General features: G+C 34.2%; 1 pseudogene; it reads right to left on the bottom strand.

The window, feature by feature from the left end:
• Positions 1-11,304, bottom strand: part of LOC118857701 — a 31,920-nt pseudogene extending 20,616 nt beyond the window's left edge.
• Positions 11,305-17,957: the final 6,653 nt, after the last annotated feature.

Raw genomic sequence — 17,957 nt, 5'->3', positions numbered from 1 at the left:
ACAAGCCCTGGCTGGTGAGAAAGAGACTAGTTTGCAAAAATCTAGTTGCTTTATTAGCTTTGTGTTTCTTTGACTCATTTTACATGACTAAATAGAAATCTTGAGATTGATTCACTCAATTTTATTAGCAAACTCCTAAGCTGAAGAGGATGTGGATCCTGAATCCTAGGACCCATCTTAAAGCAAAGGAACTTTCTGTATCTAATAAGAAAACAATTGAAACAGAGAAGAACCCATGCTTGGCCATAGCTGGCCAACAGACAAGAAGTTTGAGCATACAGAACAGAGATTTAGCTGAAATGTAGCAATGCCTACTGAGGAATCCCAAAAACATCTTCATGTTCTGATGATGTTTGGGAATCAACCTCTGAAGATAATATATTAGTAGATTTAAATTATCTAACCCTATTTTTAAATGTTTCTGCTGTTGGTTGTTTTGTGGTTTGTCCTTCATTCTCAGAGAAGATCAATGACATCAGGAGGTGGTGTCTTGACTTGCAGGCAAATTAGATTTAAGTAAGGCAGGACTGTGCAAAATCATCAGCCTCATTCTCTCCTCCAGTGTCATTTTGGTATCTGGTATTTGTCCTGACATAGGTCAGGACAAATGGCAGTGGCATGATCACAGGCATTTAATGTTTAGCATTTATTAATATGTAATTACATATGTAATATGTAATTAATATTAATATGCCATTTCTCACTAATGATGTACCTTTCTACTTAACCATTAGAAATTAACTGAAATATGAGCTGAACTAAAGATTTAGGTTATAATTCCCCTGGAGCACTAGGAAGGAGAGAGGTAGTATCATAATCCAATGAATTGAGAGAAGAAACCTACTGATTAGAGGATACAGTCACCCAGGACCAAAATTGATCTAGACTTTGTGCATAGGTCCACTGAGAGGGGGCCTCTATTGGAGGAGCAAAGATTGCATATATGTTTAAGTCCCACAGTGGTTCTGATAGTTAAATAGAATCATATTCTACTCTTGAATTGAGTTTTGACCAAATTTCAGTGATGCTTAAGATGTTAAAGTGTGCTACTTAAGTTGGAAGTGCTGTTTGTGGTCTAAACTGTGTTTATGATTGTGTTTTGTATTTTGTTACTGAATCTTGGACTATTTCTTTATGAACTTCTGAATTGCCAATTTATATTATTTTCCCTTCTGTACAGATATTCCCCATGACATTTAGTTTTGTATATGTACATAAGTAGTTTTCTCCTTTCTCCATCTTTTTTTTCAAATCTTTTGGAATAGTTTTCCAAGAACCTAGCAAATGCAATCTTACTATCCTTTGATAGGTGCCCCCCCATTTCTAACCAGGATTCTGTCATTCCAAAATTTCAAGCCAAGATTTCAGCAAGAACTCAATATTTAGGCATTTTAACTATTACATGTCTTAATTTCTTTCTACTGAAATGCATGATAACCTAGAAAGAGTACTTCTGAAATAGTCAAACAACAAACCCTGCCTTTGTAGATTTTGGTTCAAATTTATATTTTGTTACAAGAAAAATAATAATATAAATAATTAATCCAGAATTACACACATGCACACACACACACACACACACACACACACACACACACACACACACACACAAATTCCAGTTGAAATATTGGTTAACTTAGATTTATTGGAAGTGAGTTTGAATCTTCTTTTTGCTACCTATGACTTAAGTGACCTTGGACAATCCTTTTAACCACTCAGGGCCTTAATTTAATCCTTTGTAAATGAAGCTGGACTAAATCATCCCTACGATCCATTCTGGCCTTTGATCGATAATCATTAATTTATTTTATAATCTTTAAGTAGGAACAGGACATCGTAGGTTTAAAGCTTATAAAGCTTTTTTCTGGTTTTCTAGTACAATCCCCTTATTTTATATGTGTGGACAATGAGGCCTAGCAAAGTTAAGCGACTTTGTTAAAAGTAACAGTTTGAGTAAGTGACACAACTAAGGTAAATTTGTAGTGAATTTAATAAAAGGATAAATTGTTATCTTCAATTATAATTATCAAGATGTTTGCAAAAAAAAATCTACTATCCTGTGTTTTAAGAATTTTATTGTGTAATTTCACACTGCAGTGATTCTTTACTTAATAGAGTAGACAGATCAGTTTACAAAACAAAGAGAAAAAGAGAACTGCAAAATGGAAAAAAGAATTTCATACGCACTTGCATAGTTCACCAAATGAAAAAAGACTATCCTATAGAAGTAAGAAAATATCTTATAGTTACTCAAAAGTTTAGTAAATAAAGGAAAGAGAGTGGAAAAACAAAAATATATGAACCACTGAATCTAAGAAGATGATGCTAATGGTGTTCATTTGCATAAGGCATTTGCTTTAAAAATAAATGCAGATGAGGAAAACAAGGATTTATTGCCTCCTCTTTCATTCTTTGCTACATTTCAGCTCTACAGGGAACTGATCAGTTCTAATATTCTTTAACTCTTTTACTTCCTATTTAGGATAACTGTTCTTGGCAAACATAACTATAAGGTTTATGCATGAGGAAACTAAATGTGTTTGAAATTGATAAAGATTGGATGGAGCTATATTTTAGGGAAAATGAATTTTGGTAAATATGTTTTAATGCAAATCTTATCTAGCAAATGTCAGAATCACTCTGGTGATATTTCATAAGTTGAAATATATTCAGTGTTGACCTGTAGCAAGCTGTAAACTAAAGATTTACACTCTAAGCAGGAATATTAAAAAAAAAATCTCCTGTATATTTCCTGATAAACAAAGCTGCTTCCTTGGGCATTTTCTGTTTCAATGAAAGGTGAGGGAACAAATTTTATAACAGTGCTCTTAGAGTAGGCAGAAGAAAAAAAACTACTTATGGTGTTTACTTACATAGGCAGACATGGAAACAAGTGGTTTCTCAAGTAAATTTAAGCATAAATTTCTATCTTGCTCAGTATATTTTGAAATACACACACATGCATACATATGCAGATACATGTGTAATATACGTAGCAAAGATATGGTGGTATAGCACCATATTTCACTTAATAGAACAGATTTTATGCCAAATCTTTTTGCAAAAAAAAATGGGGTGTGGCCATTATATGAAACTTTACAAATTGTGCAAGTAGTACTTAAAAATAATTTATTACTAAACTGTATCTCTGGCAGACAAACTGTACAGTTTAGCTACAGTGGGAAGATTCAAGTCTTCCCATATCAAGTTAACTTACTTATGGCAGCTTTGCCTATCTACCTGCTCCCCCTTTGTGCCAACGGTTCTTCATTGGGTTGAGTGACAGTACCGTTAGTACTGCAGCACGCTACGCAAACCACACAAGTTGGTTTTTTGAAATATACTGACAATGAGTGTGGGCTGAGAATTCTATGCTCACGACTCTCAATGCGTGATAGATAAATGCTTATCCATATATCACTGGTGAATACATTGCTGCTCTATTTACCTTATAATCAGAAGAACAGAATTACAACATGTGAAAATTACATGGTGAAAGGTTATAAACCAATTTTTGGACCAAAAAAAACAGGGTGTGATGATTATGCAGTGAAATACTGTATATTATATGTATACACAGTTATATAATGTATATATGCAGATACATATACACACATAGATATACACATATGTATATGTGTGTATACATATGTAGCTACTACACATATATACACACATATTTGGACATATACACATATACATACTTGCATACACACATATATACATGTATACATATCTCTCTCTCTCTCTCTCTCTCTCTCTCTCTCTCTACACACACACACACACACACACACACACACACACACACACACATACCTTTTTACCAGGAACTGTGTTAAGCATTGGAATATGTATACACACATATGTGCATGCATCCAAACATATATATATATACATATATACATATGCATATATACACACATATATGATTATATGTACATTCATACATGTATGTATGTTTATGTATTGGGCATAAACACAGAGATATACATATATACCTTGATTTCTTTTAGTTTGTTTTTAAGCCAAATTTCTAAAGCAAAAGCAGAGAGGAGGACAAGTACATGATGTTCCAAAGTCAATCAATACTAATACAATAGTGACCTGATATACACAGAAGGATAGTGAAAAGGTTATTTTGTTACTGCTTTGTGGTTACATAAACACATTTTAAAGAAATGCAGCTTATTGAGTATGTGTACAGTGGATAATTTTCAGTTACATGGAAAAGGGCAGAGGAAGAATTATTCTAACTTTTATTTTAATTTACATGAGGCAATGACATACAGAAGCAGCTCTGGGATAGAATATATTTTGCAACCTGTCTCTGATGTCACTACTACTTTTTCTGTTGCTGCTTAAAAGCTGCGTTGCAATAGAACACAGATCAGAGAATCAGAGAATGAGTGAACTTCTTGAGCTGTTCTATCTAGGAGGAAGCACCTCAGGTCATTCTAAATTAAAGTAACATTTTATTTAGTTATTTTAATATCATAAATTTTCTTATACTATGTTATAACTTCTAGGTTGCTCTTTCTAATAGAGACTTGATTTTCCAGTGACTGAAGAATTGCTACATTCTTATAGCTCCATGGAAATAGGAGAACTATTAAATTTTGGAATACACAGGAAGTATGATGTTTTAGGTTTTCAATACTGGCACCCAGGTGCCACAAACACAATTCCGATTGAGAGGGGAATTTTAGTTGGGAAAAAATAGGTAAGTAGTGTTTGGCCTGAGACTTTAGGGAAGAGTAGGTCCATCCATCTTCCTACACTGAAAATTTTCCTCTTGAATCCAGAAAAGGAATTTATTTATTTAAGTTCTCAATCAATGTAGCAAAATACTTACCTGCTCAATTCAAGGGCAAGGTATAGACATCTGTTTCTTAAATTGTTCATTCTAGCAAAATGGATAGTCTCTATGATTAGGTTCATTTGTCAGCTAGTGAAAGCAGTGGCAAAGAAAGGAAGAGAGGGAATGGAAAAAGCAGCTCAAAGGAAGACAAGGGAAGAGAAGACTACAACTCAAAAATCTTTCAAAAACAAGAGAATTCCTCCCCACATGATTTATGTTTTTTGATTTGTCAAAGCAATTCTTTTAAATTTTAATTTCTATTCCTCCTCATTTGTTTTAACTTTTTATTTTATGTATCTTTCATACCTTTGCTGTCCTCCTGTGCTACTTTAGGACTTTTTTCCAGAAACAAGTAATTTTCAAAATTATTGATTTATAGTAGAACTTTTGCTCCTCCTATTTCCCCTTAATTCTCATTTTTAAATTATTCACCTTGAGAACAATAGATATTTTGCTCATTGAATCTACATAGGTTGTAGACTCAATAAGAATGAAAAGTGTAGAAAAAAATTCAAAAGTCAACCACCTGTATGACTAGAAGAATAGTGGTACTCTCAAAAGAGACATGGAAGTGTGTTCAGGTGGTGGATTTGCAAGATAAGGGCTATGAATTATCTTTAGCTATGTTTTTTTTAGCTCTGGAGAGCTATGAATGTCAATGTGATGTTATTTTGAAATGTCTAATATGCAGTCAGCTTAGGGGAGATAGTCAAGTTGGATAAATAGATTTGTGTATTATCTGCATTATGATGACATTTAAACACATCAATGTTGATAGGCTTAGCAAGAGAAAGAGTATATAAAGAGAAAATAAGAACCAGGATGCAGACTTGTAGTATATCAATATTTAGTGATCAGGTTATGAATGATTATTGAGCAAAGGATATTGAGAAGGAGCTGTCAAAGACATAGTAGGAGAGACCAAAAGCAGGAGTAACAAAAAAGGAAAGTATGTTTAGAATCTTAGAGAATCAAGTAAAAATTTACTTGAAATAATAAAAAAAAAACTTTATCATAGCTGCAGGATATAAAATAAACCCATGTAAATCCTTGGCGTTCCTATACATTACTAACAAAACCCAACAGCAAGAGATAGAAAGAGAAATTGTATTTAAAGTTACTGTAGACACTATAAAATATTTGGGAGTCTACCTGCCAAGACAAACCCAAGGCCTATATAAATATAATTATGAAACACTTTTCACACAAATAGAGTCAGATCTAAATAAATGGAAAAACATCAGTTGCTCATGGTTAGGTCGAGCTAATATAATAAAAATGACGATTTTACCTAAATTTATTTATTCAGTGCCATAGCAATCAAACTACCAAAAAAATATTTTACAGAGCTGGAAAAATAACAACAAAATTCATCTGGAAGAATAAAATGTCCAGAATATCAAGGGAATTAATTAAAACAAATGCTAGGGAAGGTGGCCTAGCCATACCAGATATTAAAGTTTACTATAAAACAGCAGTCATCAAAACTACTTGGTAATGGCTAAGAAACAGAGTGGTGGATCAATGGAATAGCTTAGGTACACAAGATGCAGTAGTCAATGACTATAGCAATCTACTGTTTAATAAAGCCAATGAATTCAGTTTCTGGGCTAAGAATTCACTATTTCACCAAAAGTGCTAGTAAAGTTGTAAAATGGTAGGGCAGAAATTGGGCATATACCAATATCTTATACCGTATACCAAAATAAAGTCAAAATGGGTTAATGATTTAGGAATAAAGGCTAATACTATAAACAATTTGGGAGAACAAGGAATAGTTTACCTATCACATTTATGGGAAATGGAGGAGATAGAGAACTTACAAAATTCAAAACGGATATTTTGATTATGCTAAATTGAAAAGTTTTTGTATAAATAAAGCCAGTGCAACCAAGATAAGGAGAGAAGCAGAAAATTGGGATAAAATCTTTACTTCTAGTGTCTCCAATAAAGGCCTCATCTCTAAAATATACAGGGAACTAAGCCAAATTTATAGGAATACAACTCGTTCCCCAATTGAGAAATGGTCAAAGGATATGAACAGGCAGTTTTCAGAGGAAAAAATTAAAGATATCTATAGGCATATGAAAAAATGCTCTAAATCACTACTAATTAGAGACATGCAAATCAAAACAACTCTTGGGTACCACATCTCTCCTGTCAGATTGGCTAACATGACAAAATAGGAAAATGATAAATACTGGAGAAGATGGGGGAAAATTATAATATTATTACATTGTTGGTGGAGTGGGAAACTGATACATCCATTATGGAGAGTAATTTGGAACTATGCCCAAAGGGCTATAAAAATGTGCATACCCTTTGACCCAGCAATACCACTTCTAGGGCTATATCTCAAAGAGATTATATAAGTGGGAAAGGAATCTGTATCTACCAAAATATTTATAGCAGCTCTTTTTGTGGTGGCAAAGAATTGGAAATCAAGGGGATCACCATCAATTGGGAAATGGCTAAACAAATTGTGGTATATGAATGTAATGGAATACTATTGTGCCATAAGAAATGAGGAGCAGACAGAAGTCATTATAACCTGGAATGACTTACATGAACTGATGCTGTGTGAGGGGAGCAGAACCAGGAGATCATTGTACATGATTACAGACACAGAGTATCTATAGGGACTAACTTGGATAGACTTAACTCCTCTCATCAATGCAAGGTTCAAAGACAACTCCAAAAGACTCATGATGGAAAAACACATCCAGAGAAAAAATTGTGGAGTCTGAATGCAGATTGAGGCAAACGTTTTGCTCTCTCTCTCTTTTTTTTTTTTGGTTTTGTTTCTCCTTTTTTGTGATTCATTCCATTGGTTATAATTCTTCATTACAACTGTACTATTATGTAAATAAGTTCAAGGTGAAGGTTTATGTAGAACCTACACTGGATTACATCCCCCAAGATTGGGAGAAGGAGTAGGAGGAAGAGGAAATTTGGAACCCCAATACTTGTGGAACTGAATATGGTAAATTAAAAATAAAAAATTGATTAAAAAAATAAGTGACCACTCAAAAAAAAAAAAGAAAGTATGACTGAAATCCAGAGAGGAAGGAAGTATTGGAGAGGGTTGTTAATAGGTCAAACAATAGATAAATATGAAGAAAGATGAGGCTGGAGAAAAGTCTAGATTCCATACTTAAGATATAATTGATAACATTAAATTTCTAACTTTCCCTTGGCACTGATTTATATACCTCTGTAGTTGGGTTTTGTGGTAGCCTCAGTATCCTCATATTGAGGAATATAGGGGTTAGTCAGTTCTGAGTATTTGCATAATCTCCTAGATAATTGACTTGCCAGTTCTCTGTCAGGTCTGATGTTTATTTCCTCCTATTCTGCGGCTCTGTGTCGACATGCATGTGGCAAGTCTTCATACTTTCCCCAAATTTCTTTAATATAGGCTCTTTTCTTTTTCATAGCTTGGAAAAATCAGTTTCTGAATTTTCTTTTCTTGCATTGGCAAGGCTTAGGAGTCATTTCCACTGACAGTGAGAAAACCTAATTTGGTACAGGGTAGGAATGCCAAATGAGACCAGTAATTATCAAAGTTCTCTGTAGGTAACTCATGTTTGCTTCTTCTATCTTTCTATGTGTAAGTGGTTCAGTTTTTCTCTTTTCCTTGTATTCAGCTATAAATACTCTATCACACAGATATGTGTGTCATACATATATATATGCATATTTATATATTTTTTATTTTGTGATTTTTGATTTTTATGTTTGTAAGTATGCAAATTTCTGCCATGTTGCTGGTCAGGGGACCTCAACTTTCTGGTTCAATCATTCTTGAAAATACGGTTGGAATTTTTTTAAGGAAAGTCTTTTGACTGCAAACCCCCCCCTATTGGGACCATATATCAAATATGTTATTGAAACTTCTCTAACAACTCTCCCTCTCTCTCTCTCTCTCTGTGTCTCTCTCACTCTCTGTCCATACACACACACATATGTGCATATGCACATATAGACATATGTGCATACTATCATGGCAACATTATTTGTGATACAAAAATCCTGTATAAATTTGTCAATTTCTGGAGAGAGGAAAAAAAAACATGACTGTGCCATGTAGATGCAACGGAGTATCAATAGCCTAAAACAATGATGACTATAAAGCGTTCATAGAAAAAAATAAGGCTATTCTTGTGAAGTGTGGCAGAGTGGATAAAACCCAGGGAAGGAATATTCAGTAATGCTAATACAAATATTATCAAGAACCACAGATATTATGTCAAATAAGGCAATTATTTGGTAGCACATTTTGGAAACTTGAAGAAGGCGTACTCCTCTTTGTTGACACCTAGGAAACTACAAAAGTGGAAGTGACATATACCATGAATCATAATCACAGTATTGTGTGGTAGTTCTACAAAACTGTCTTTATAGAATTTGTTTTATATTGGGCTTTTGGTCAGATTTTTGGGATGTTTTATTGTTTAAAACTATATGTATCAATCCAAAGAACATTTTCAATTATCACAAACATTTTCTGTTTAAAAAGACAGGGAAGGAAATAAGTGATTATTTTAGAAATTTCAGTGAAAAGTCTTCATTATTTTGACATAAACTCTTAGCTAGGTAGAAAACTAAGATATCCAGATCAGTGCCCCAAGGCAACTGGATAGCTTATGTTTTTGTTCTTTGCTTCTTTGTTTTTTTTTTGTTCTTTTTACTGTACAATTTTAATTCCCTTAATTTAAGTCCACAAATATTCAATTATATTGTTTCCTTGAACATGATGGGCACAAATAACTTCAATAGTCTGTTTGGTCATGTTATTTTCATTTAATTCTCTATTGGTGACAAATTTACCTTGCCTTGTTTTTGAGAAAAGAACACATCCACTGGAATATAAGCCTTACTTTTTGGTTAATGTACTTCCTGTTTCCAGAACCCAAGCCCAATGATTTGGAATTAGTAATGTGCAGCACTATGGAAATTATTATTGTCTAAAAATAGTCACTCACTTTTTTGCCATATCTGTCTAAAGTCTATTCAAAATAAATGCTGAGTCAAAAGAAACTGTGAATGTATCTTAGAATGAGGCTAACCTAATTTTGATATCTTTCATCTGTCTGGTATGGCAGTCCAGTTTGTTTTTTTGTTTCTTTGGTGCATTTGTGACACAATAATGCTACTATTTCATTTTGTTAAATATCTTTCTAACCATATGATCACATGGTCATAAAATACTGAGAAGAAAATGAGGTCAACTGAGATGAAAGGCAGCATATTTTGGCAATATATCTTCATTGCTTTTGTTTCATGTGTCCTAAGTTCCAGGCTAAAATCAATATTCTCCTTCAAATAAATTAAACCAAAATAAGTATTTAACATATATGTTAGACACTAGGAGATAGATCAACATGTCAACATATAACATGACAAGGTCACTAGCCAAATTTCTTCAGGAAGCAGGTAGTCATGTGATTTAAGAATTATATTTTGAAGTTAAGGTGACTGTGTTATATTTTGAGTTGTGTAAATGTTGTCAATCTGCTTATAACATAGGCTATATTAGTAGCCCATAAGTATTCAATGATTCTATTCACATTGAGAAAAAATTAGTGACAAAATATAATTTATGTTTTAACATTGAAGAAGAATTCTCTTTTGAAACACCAGTTACAAAAGGATGTCACCAGACCAGCGATGCCTGGTCAATTGTCTCATCCTATTTCTCTTTAGAAAGACTCACATGACTGGTAGTATAATTGACTAGACTTGTTTATTTAATACTATACTTTCACTATTACAGAACCATGACAAAATAATTTCAGACTTGCATATGATTTTCAATAAAATTGAACATTTGCAGTAAAGCAAATCTTACACATTAGATGTAATTGGTTATTAAAATGAAATTGTTGCCCTTAAATTAACTTCTTCAAAAATGATGGTACATTATTGAACTTATCTGCTAATTAAAGAACCTGAGGTAGAATGGGACTGACACATCATATATGAAAATTTGAATTAATACAACTTATCTTAATGATAACCAAAATGTGAGAATCCCCTGAAGGGATATTTGGCTTGTAATTACTTATTAATGAATATTAAGAGTTATGTTTTATTTAATATAAATGTTCACATTTTCAAATAAAATGTTGAATATATAATTTTCAGGACTTTTCTTTATGAAAGTAATCATTGAAGAGTAACAGTGATCCATTGTCATTTTTCTAATCAATCTCTTAATATTTAATAGAAATATATTTTTGATATTATACCTTCATGTTATTTTGATTGAAATACAATTGAAAGATAGTTGATTATACATAAAACATGGTCCTGTAAGATTAAACATATATGATTATATTTTAAGACCTGTCTTTCTTTCTGCAAATTTAATTGTTTCTATTTTTTACTTACCATTTCCACCTGTCAGCATCTTTTTCTGAGTTTTCATTATTTTTCCACTGCATTACTTTTGGATATTCTACCAAGTCTCATTTACTTCAGATACATTCCAATCTATTTATCACACCAGTTTTGAAACAATATTCTAAATCACAGATCTGATTATATCACTCACCTCCTTAAGAGCCATTAATGACTCTCCATTGTCCATGGAGATTCAGTCTTACAACACCTACCTCTACCTTTTAAGCAGTTGACTCTAAGGTCTAGTTATTTGGTTTATATGTTGTTTGTCTACTTAGCCCCTCTTCAGACACATGTTTTTAGGGCCCATTTGTTATCAGCTTTCTTAAATTAAATAAATTATTAATAACATATGGGATTATAGATCTCCTCTATAGTGTCAGGCAGGGCCATGCATCCACTCAGAGTTTAAATAACATCAAAATGAGAAAATTTTTAAAGTGCTGGTTTGTAATGTATTTAACAAATATGAACATTATGAAGTTTTCCAATTAACTCATAATTAAATGTGGTGTTTGAAATCTCATGTTTTCATTATTTAAATGCTTTTACTTTCACTGACCCAACTCATGGTACAAATTCACTCCCTTTACTAAAATTTTCAGTATGTGAAAAGTTATAAGTGTCTATAATGATGCTCTATTTCTGTCTTTATGAATGTTGAATCAATGGATCCAATTCATGTCTGACAGTACATCATTGCATTCAGCAAAAATTTCAAAGATTAATAGCTTGTCATGGAAAGCTCAAACTGATAATAGTGATCTGGAAAATCTTATGCCTGTCTATTTGAAAGTATTTCCTACAAAACATTAAAAAAAACTGCAGAGGGTGCATATAGCATTTTATATGGATATGGAAAGTGTCAATATTACATTTAATAGCTTCATGAAGAATGACAATGGAAAGTTAAAATAGAAATCAGGGCTTAAATAATATTCTAAAGAGTGCAAGTCAAATAGAGCATCTTGGATTCTGAGACTGACAAACTGGCAAGAGGAATCAAAGAAGATCTCGCACAGACTGTGACAGCCTTGCAGAAAGATTAAATTAAAATCTATCACACTGGAAAAGCTAAGGGAACAGGTAGATTCTCCTTGACTGGAGTGAGAAGAACCTGCTGGTGAGTTTGGGGAGATAAAAGTGGTGATGTAGGCAGAAAAGTCAGAGTTATCAGCAAAGAACACTGACCCAGATAGTCCAGAAATTAAAAACTCTGTCCAGTGCTTAATAACAATTTGAAAATCTTAAATGTCATAATGGCACCTGTTTGTTGGCCCCATTTTTTCAAATATGCACAAATGTCTGACTGAGCCAAAAGCAGCCTCCAAAAGTTAAAAAAAATGTCCTTGGTTTCTAACTTCAGTATTGACTGCTGATACTGAGACAAGCTAGAACTGAAATTGTCCCACTTAGTCAATGATGACAGAAGAGTTTTCATAAAGTACTTGGAGTGATCTCAAACCAAATCTGGCCAAGTTAAAAAAAAAAAAAACTCTTCCATTAACTTTATTTCTGATATGTCCCTCCAAGACTTTCCATAAGGTATTCATTTTTGATCTATATGAGTCAAACTCTGTAAGGGCAATTGAAGTAGGATTTTTTTTATGCTTTTCTGTTTGTGTTGTTTAGCTTCCTAGCCTTGGTCTCACATGCTTCTGTGCTGAGCCAATCAGATGTGCATGTGGGCTCTAGCCAATCAGATGCCAACTAGAACTGTGTATAAAGAGAGCCTAGAGTGTGAGAAAGCAGACATTGAGAGAGTCAGCATTGAGAGGGTGAGCCAGCATTGAGAAGACAACAAAGAGAACTAAGCTGTTGTTGCAGAGCTCCTGGACTTTGAAAGTGAACTGAGCTGTTGAGACGTGAAAGGAAACCTGTGCAAGCTGGTAGAAGACCTCTGAGAGTGGGGAGGAGACCTCTGAGAGTGGGGAGGAGACCTTGGATGGCAGAGACTTGCTGAAGGAGCTTTGAGCTGTAAAAGCAAATAGCATTGTAGGGCAGCATGGTGAACATATACTTCTCTGTATAAACATTTCTAGGATAACACTTTTCTGTATTGATAATTAAGAGAGTTTCTTTCAAGGAATCATTTAATTTTGAAATATGAATGGAAAATTGTTTTTTGGATATGCATATATAGAATGGCATTCAGCTGCACTGAATCCAAAAATTTTATAATCATTGAACAATAAACAGGGGGGGATCTTGGATTCTCTGTATCTTTCCATCAGTTGTGTGATGGTAAATATATGATCTACTGCGGAATGTTTTTTATGAAACCTCCATGTCCTTCTGAATTCCTTCATTAAGGATACCCCTTATGCACAGATATTATTCTCATAAACATTTTATGTAGGTAGTATTATGCACTGATCTTCAGCATAAGAAATTCTAAGGAAATAGAAATGAACAAAACAAGCAACTGATGAGATATGCTAGGTGTAACATCAATCACAACAGCAAACCTGAGGACTGTTGCTCTGGATAATTTCAAGGGTCAAATCTCATAGTATAATGAACTCTGTTTATTCAGATACTAAACATTGTTCAATAAACCAAAGCATAACATTCATAGCAACATCCTTAAGCAAAACATATCATCTAATACACATATATCTCATAACACTCAGTATGTCATATGGCACATAGCATATATCATTGGATTCAGTAGCATTCCCCAAAATATTTTTTTACACAGCAGGAAATCCCAGTCTAGGGTCTTCCCTAGGACAATACATTATGCAGCATATATCATTGCATCCCCAAAACCAGGGGGTCCCAGGCCAGGGTCTTCCCTAGCACAACACATCCTTAAGGGGTAGAAGAAAATACTACACCATCCACCCCTAGGTCACAGTAAGAACAGTCTCCTTAATCATTACCAAGCATCCAAGTAAAGTCCTCTTTTATTTTCACTCAAGGTTGACTTCCAAGTCCCATGGCTCTTCCTCTCTGGGCTGACCACTCCTGACTCTCACCTGGATTCAAATGTAGGCAGCTCTCCACTCCTGCTCCAGTTCTGAGATCACAGGGACTGCTCCACTCTAAGCTCTTCCTGTTCCTGCCAGACAGTAGGCTCCAGGGGTTCCTGCCCACAGCTTCTGTTTATGGGAAAACAAAGCTTAACAGGTCAACAAAACACACACCACCAACACTTCCATCTCAATTCACCTCCAAAGTCAAGAGGTTCTATATTGACAGCTCAGTTCACTTTAACAGTTTCCTTCCCATGGACAGTGTCCAGCCCTAGTGCTCTATTTGCTTTTTCAGCTCAAAAAACTCCTTCAGCAAGTCTCTGTCACCAAGGTCTCCTCTCCACTCTCAGAGATCTCCTCCCAGCTCTCAAAGGTTTATTTTCAGCTCTCAATAGCTTTAGTTCACTTTCAAAGTCCAGAGGCTCTGCAATAATAGCTCATTTCTATTCACTGTCTTCTCAATGCTGGCTCACCCTCTCAATGCTGGCTCTCTCAATGTCTGTTTTCTCACACTCTGGGCTCTCTTTATATACAGTTCTAGATATGAAAGAATTGACTCTGATCTGTACAATGACCAACCATGTCTCCAGAGGACATATAGTGAAGAATAATACCCAGCTTTTGGCAGAGGGAGCTACTAGTCACAAGATACAGAATGAGATAAGCATTTTTTTCAACATGGCCAGATTATTTTTGTATGAGTATGCTTATTTTTAAAGGTGTTTTTCTTCAGGAAAAATTAAAATGGGGAAAAGAATTAATGTGAACAAGAAGACAATCAACAACAATATGAACAAAAAATATTCCATGATAAAAGAAAAGCAATTTCTGTCCATTTTAGAGAGATCTTAGTCAGATGACAACTCCTTCCTTCCTCTAAGTTTGTATACTCTTCTTCTCAGACATCCTAATATTGTAAACTTTTTACTCATTTACAAACTTTTTTAGACTTCCCACTTACTTTCTTCCATGCCTCAGAATAAGTCAAAAAAGAATTATTAAGCACCTATTATATGCTAGGAACTGTCCTAATTTATAAGTATACAAATAAAAACAAAAACAGTCCCTCCTTTCAAGGAATTCACAGTCTAATAGAGCAGATAGTCCTTAAACTAGTAGACATAAAAAACATTAGAGGTAATCTCATCATAACTCATTCACTTTAATTTGGTTTTCAAAATATTTTATTTTGCTCATTTTATAACTTTCTTTAACTCTTCCAAGGATTCTTGTAGGCCTTGTCTCTAATTTTCATTTTCTTTGAGGTTTTGCTTTTAGATTTTTAAAAATCATTTTCTTCTTCTATGTGTCTTGGGTTTCCCTTTCACCATAGTATCTCTTCTATTTTTTATTTGTTATGTTTTTTTTTTGTTTTCTCATTCCTCCAGTCTACTTCTGATATTTCACATTTGTCTTGGGCTTTGTTCACTTTCTGAGGATATCTTTTTTTGTTTTTTGTCCTTCTATGACTTCTACTGTTTTCTGGAGTCCTGCAAATTTATGTTGCTTATGAAGTTATGTGATTTAGGGAGAAGTGAGTTCATTGCCTCCCTGGTCTGAGGTCTTCAGGGTCCTGACTCAGTTTTCTGTCTGTTGGATTGTGTATGGCTGACTATTAGTAGAGTGATTCTATATTCAGTTATTCTTAGTCTTCTGGTAATTTCTGTAAGCTCAGAGCAATTGAACAGCTTTTTCTCCTTTAGACTGGATCTCCTGCCCTAGTTCTTCTACTAAAGTTTTATGGGCAGGTCTAAAGGATAAAACTTAGTCATATACATAAAAAGCTACATATTTATACTATTTTTCACAGTCTATAAATTTTGATTTTAAAAATAACTTTAGTAAAAATGCAGTCTGACTCATCTTCCATATAAGAAAATGGAGATCTAGACTAGGTAAATTATTTACCTGGATATATCTTTAGCAATTCAAATTATAAATAAACTGAAAAGCTTTCCACTTAAATGTGCATCTCCTCATAATTTCCGTACTGCAACCATTCTTGACTACACTCTCACCTAACATATCTCATCAGGTGCTTATTTTGTTCATTTCTATTTCCTTAGTATTGCTCACACTGAAGATCAGCGCACAATACTACCTCCCCTTTAACATCTATATAAAATGTTTATGAGGATAATATCTGTGCATAAGGAGTAGTCTCAATGGAGGAATTCAGAAGGACATGGAGGTTTCACAACAAATACTCCGCAGTAGACCATATATTTACCATTACACAGTTGATGGAAAGATTTAGAGAATGCCATTGGATTCAGTGCAGCTGAATGTCATCATATTGCACATCCAAAAAGCAGTTTTCCATTCATCTTTCAAAATTAAACAACATTCCCTGAAAGATACCCTCATCTAATTATGAATAAAGAAAAGTAATATACTAGAAATGCTTATACAGAGAAACAGATGTTCACCAAAGTTCTTCCCATTTTAATAAAGAAAATTTTAGTCTCCAAGTTTAAGAATTTCTATAGATGGTGAGGTTTTAGTGGTAGTAATAGCAACAGCAGCAAGAGGAAGAGAGTAGTAGTAGTAGTGGTAGTAGTACTAGTAGTAGTAGTATTCGTCATCATCATCACCATCATCATCATCATCATCATAGTAGTAGCAGAAAGAAGAGAAAAAGAAGAAGTATCAGTAGTAGGTGTGATAGTAGTAGCAATATTGGGAGAGAGAAAGAGAAGGAGAGAAAAAGAAGAAGGAGGAGAGGAGAGAAAGAAGAGAGAAGAGAAGAGAGAGAAGAAGAGAAGAAGGAAGAGAAGAAGAGAGAAGAAAAAGAAGAAAAGAAGAAGAAGAGAAGAAAGAAAAGAAGAGGAGAAGGAGGAGAGGAGAAGGAGGAGGAGGAGGAGAGGAGGGAAGAAGTGACATTAATGGATAACAAAGGCATTTTAACAAATGTAATCTATTGTCTAACTTGTATCCCCTACAAAAACCTGGGTTGGGATAGTCATAAGGTGGCGTATTATCTTTGGTGCTTCAATTTGTATTCAGAGTCCATCAGTTGTCTCCCTGGAAGTGAATGACATTTTTTCGTGATGGGTCCTTTGGATTGCCTTCAATCATTTTCTTAACCGGATGTAACAACAATGCTTCTTGTCACTACTGTGGCTTTGTAAGACGAATAACACGAGCACAGAGGAGGGCTGCTAGCACAGGTTGTTTGTTCTGATTTTCTAAGGAAAGCAACTTTAAGGGGTTTACAATCTCACTTTCATTAAACATACATATATCACTCACTTAGTTGAGGAGGAAAAATCCCCGAACTTCAGAGAAAACACAAATAGAAATTAGAGGCAAAAATTATATAAACAGAGCAAAATAACACAAATCAGCAGACAAGTTTCTAGCTGTCTGTCCAAGACATTACATACATAGTTATCAGAGAGAGAAGCATGAAAGTCTGGGTTTTTTCAAAGCTGGGGGGGCTTCTTAATGGCTACCCAGAATCTCGTCTGGTTAAATTACACGTTACTCTTCCAGTGGGTGAATCCTAAAGAAAATGCTAACCTCAGCTGACCTTCAGGGTCAGAGGGCATCACAACCATGAGACTCAAACCTATGTGACGTAAACCTTCCTGTGCCTTAAGCAGGTCATCAAAGACTACTGATTCAATCAAAGACTCTTGGTTGAAACAAAGTCAAGACTCAAAGGCACTTGATTCCCTTGGTGCTGAGAAGCACTCCAAAACAAAAGAGAACAA

Source organism: Trichosurus vulpecula, chromosome 7 (genome assembly GCF_011100635.1).
Source record: "Trichosurus vulpecula isolate mTriVul1 chromosome 7, mTriVul1.pri, whole genome shotgun sequence".
Classification (NCBI taxonomy): domain Eukaryota; kingdom Metazoa; phylum Chordata; class Mammalia; order Diprotodontia; family Phalangeridae; genus Trichosurus; species Trichosurus vulpecula.
This window is presented reverse-complemented; position numbering and strand designations above follow the sequence as displayed.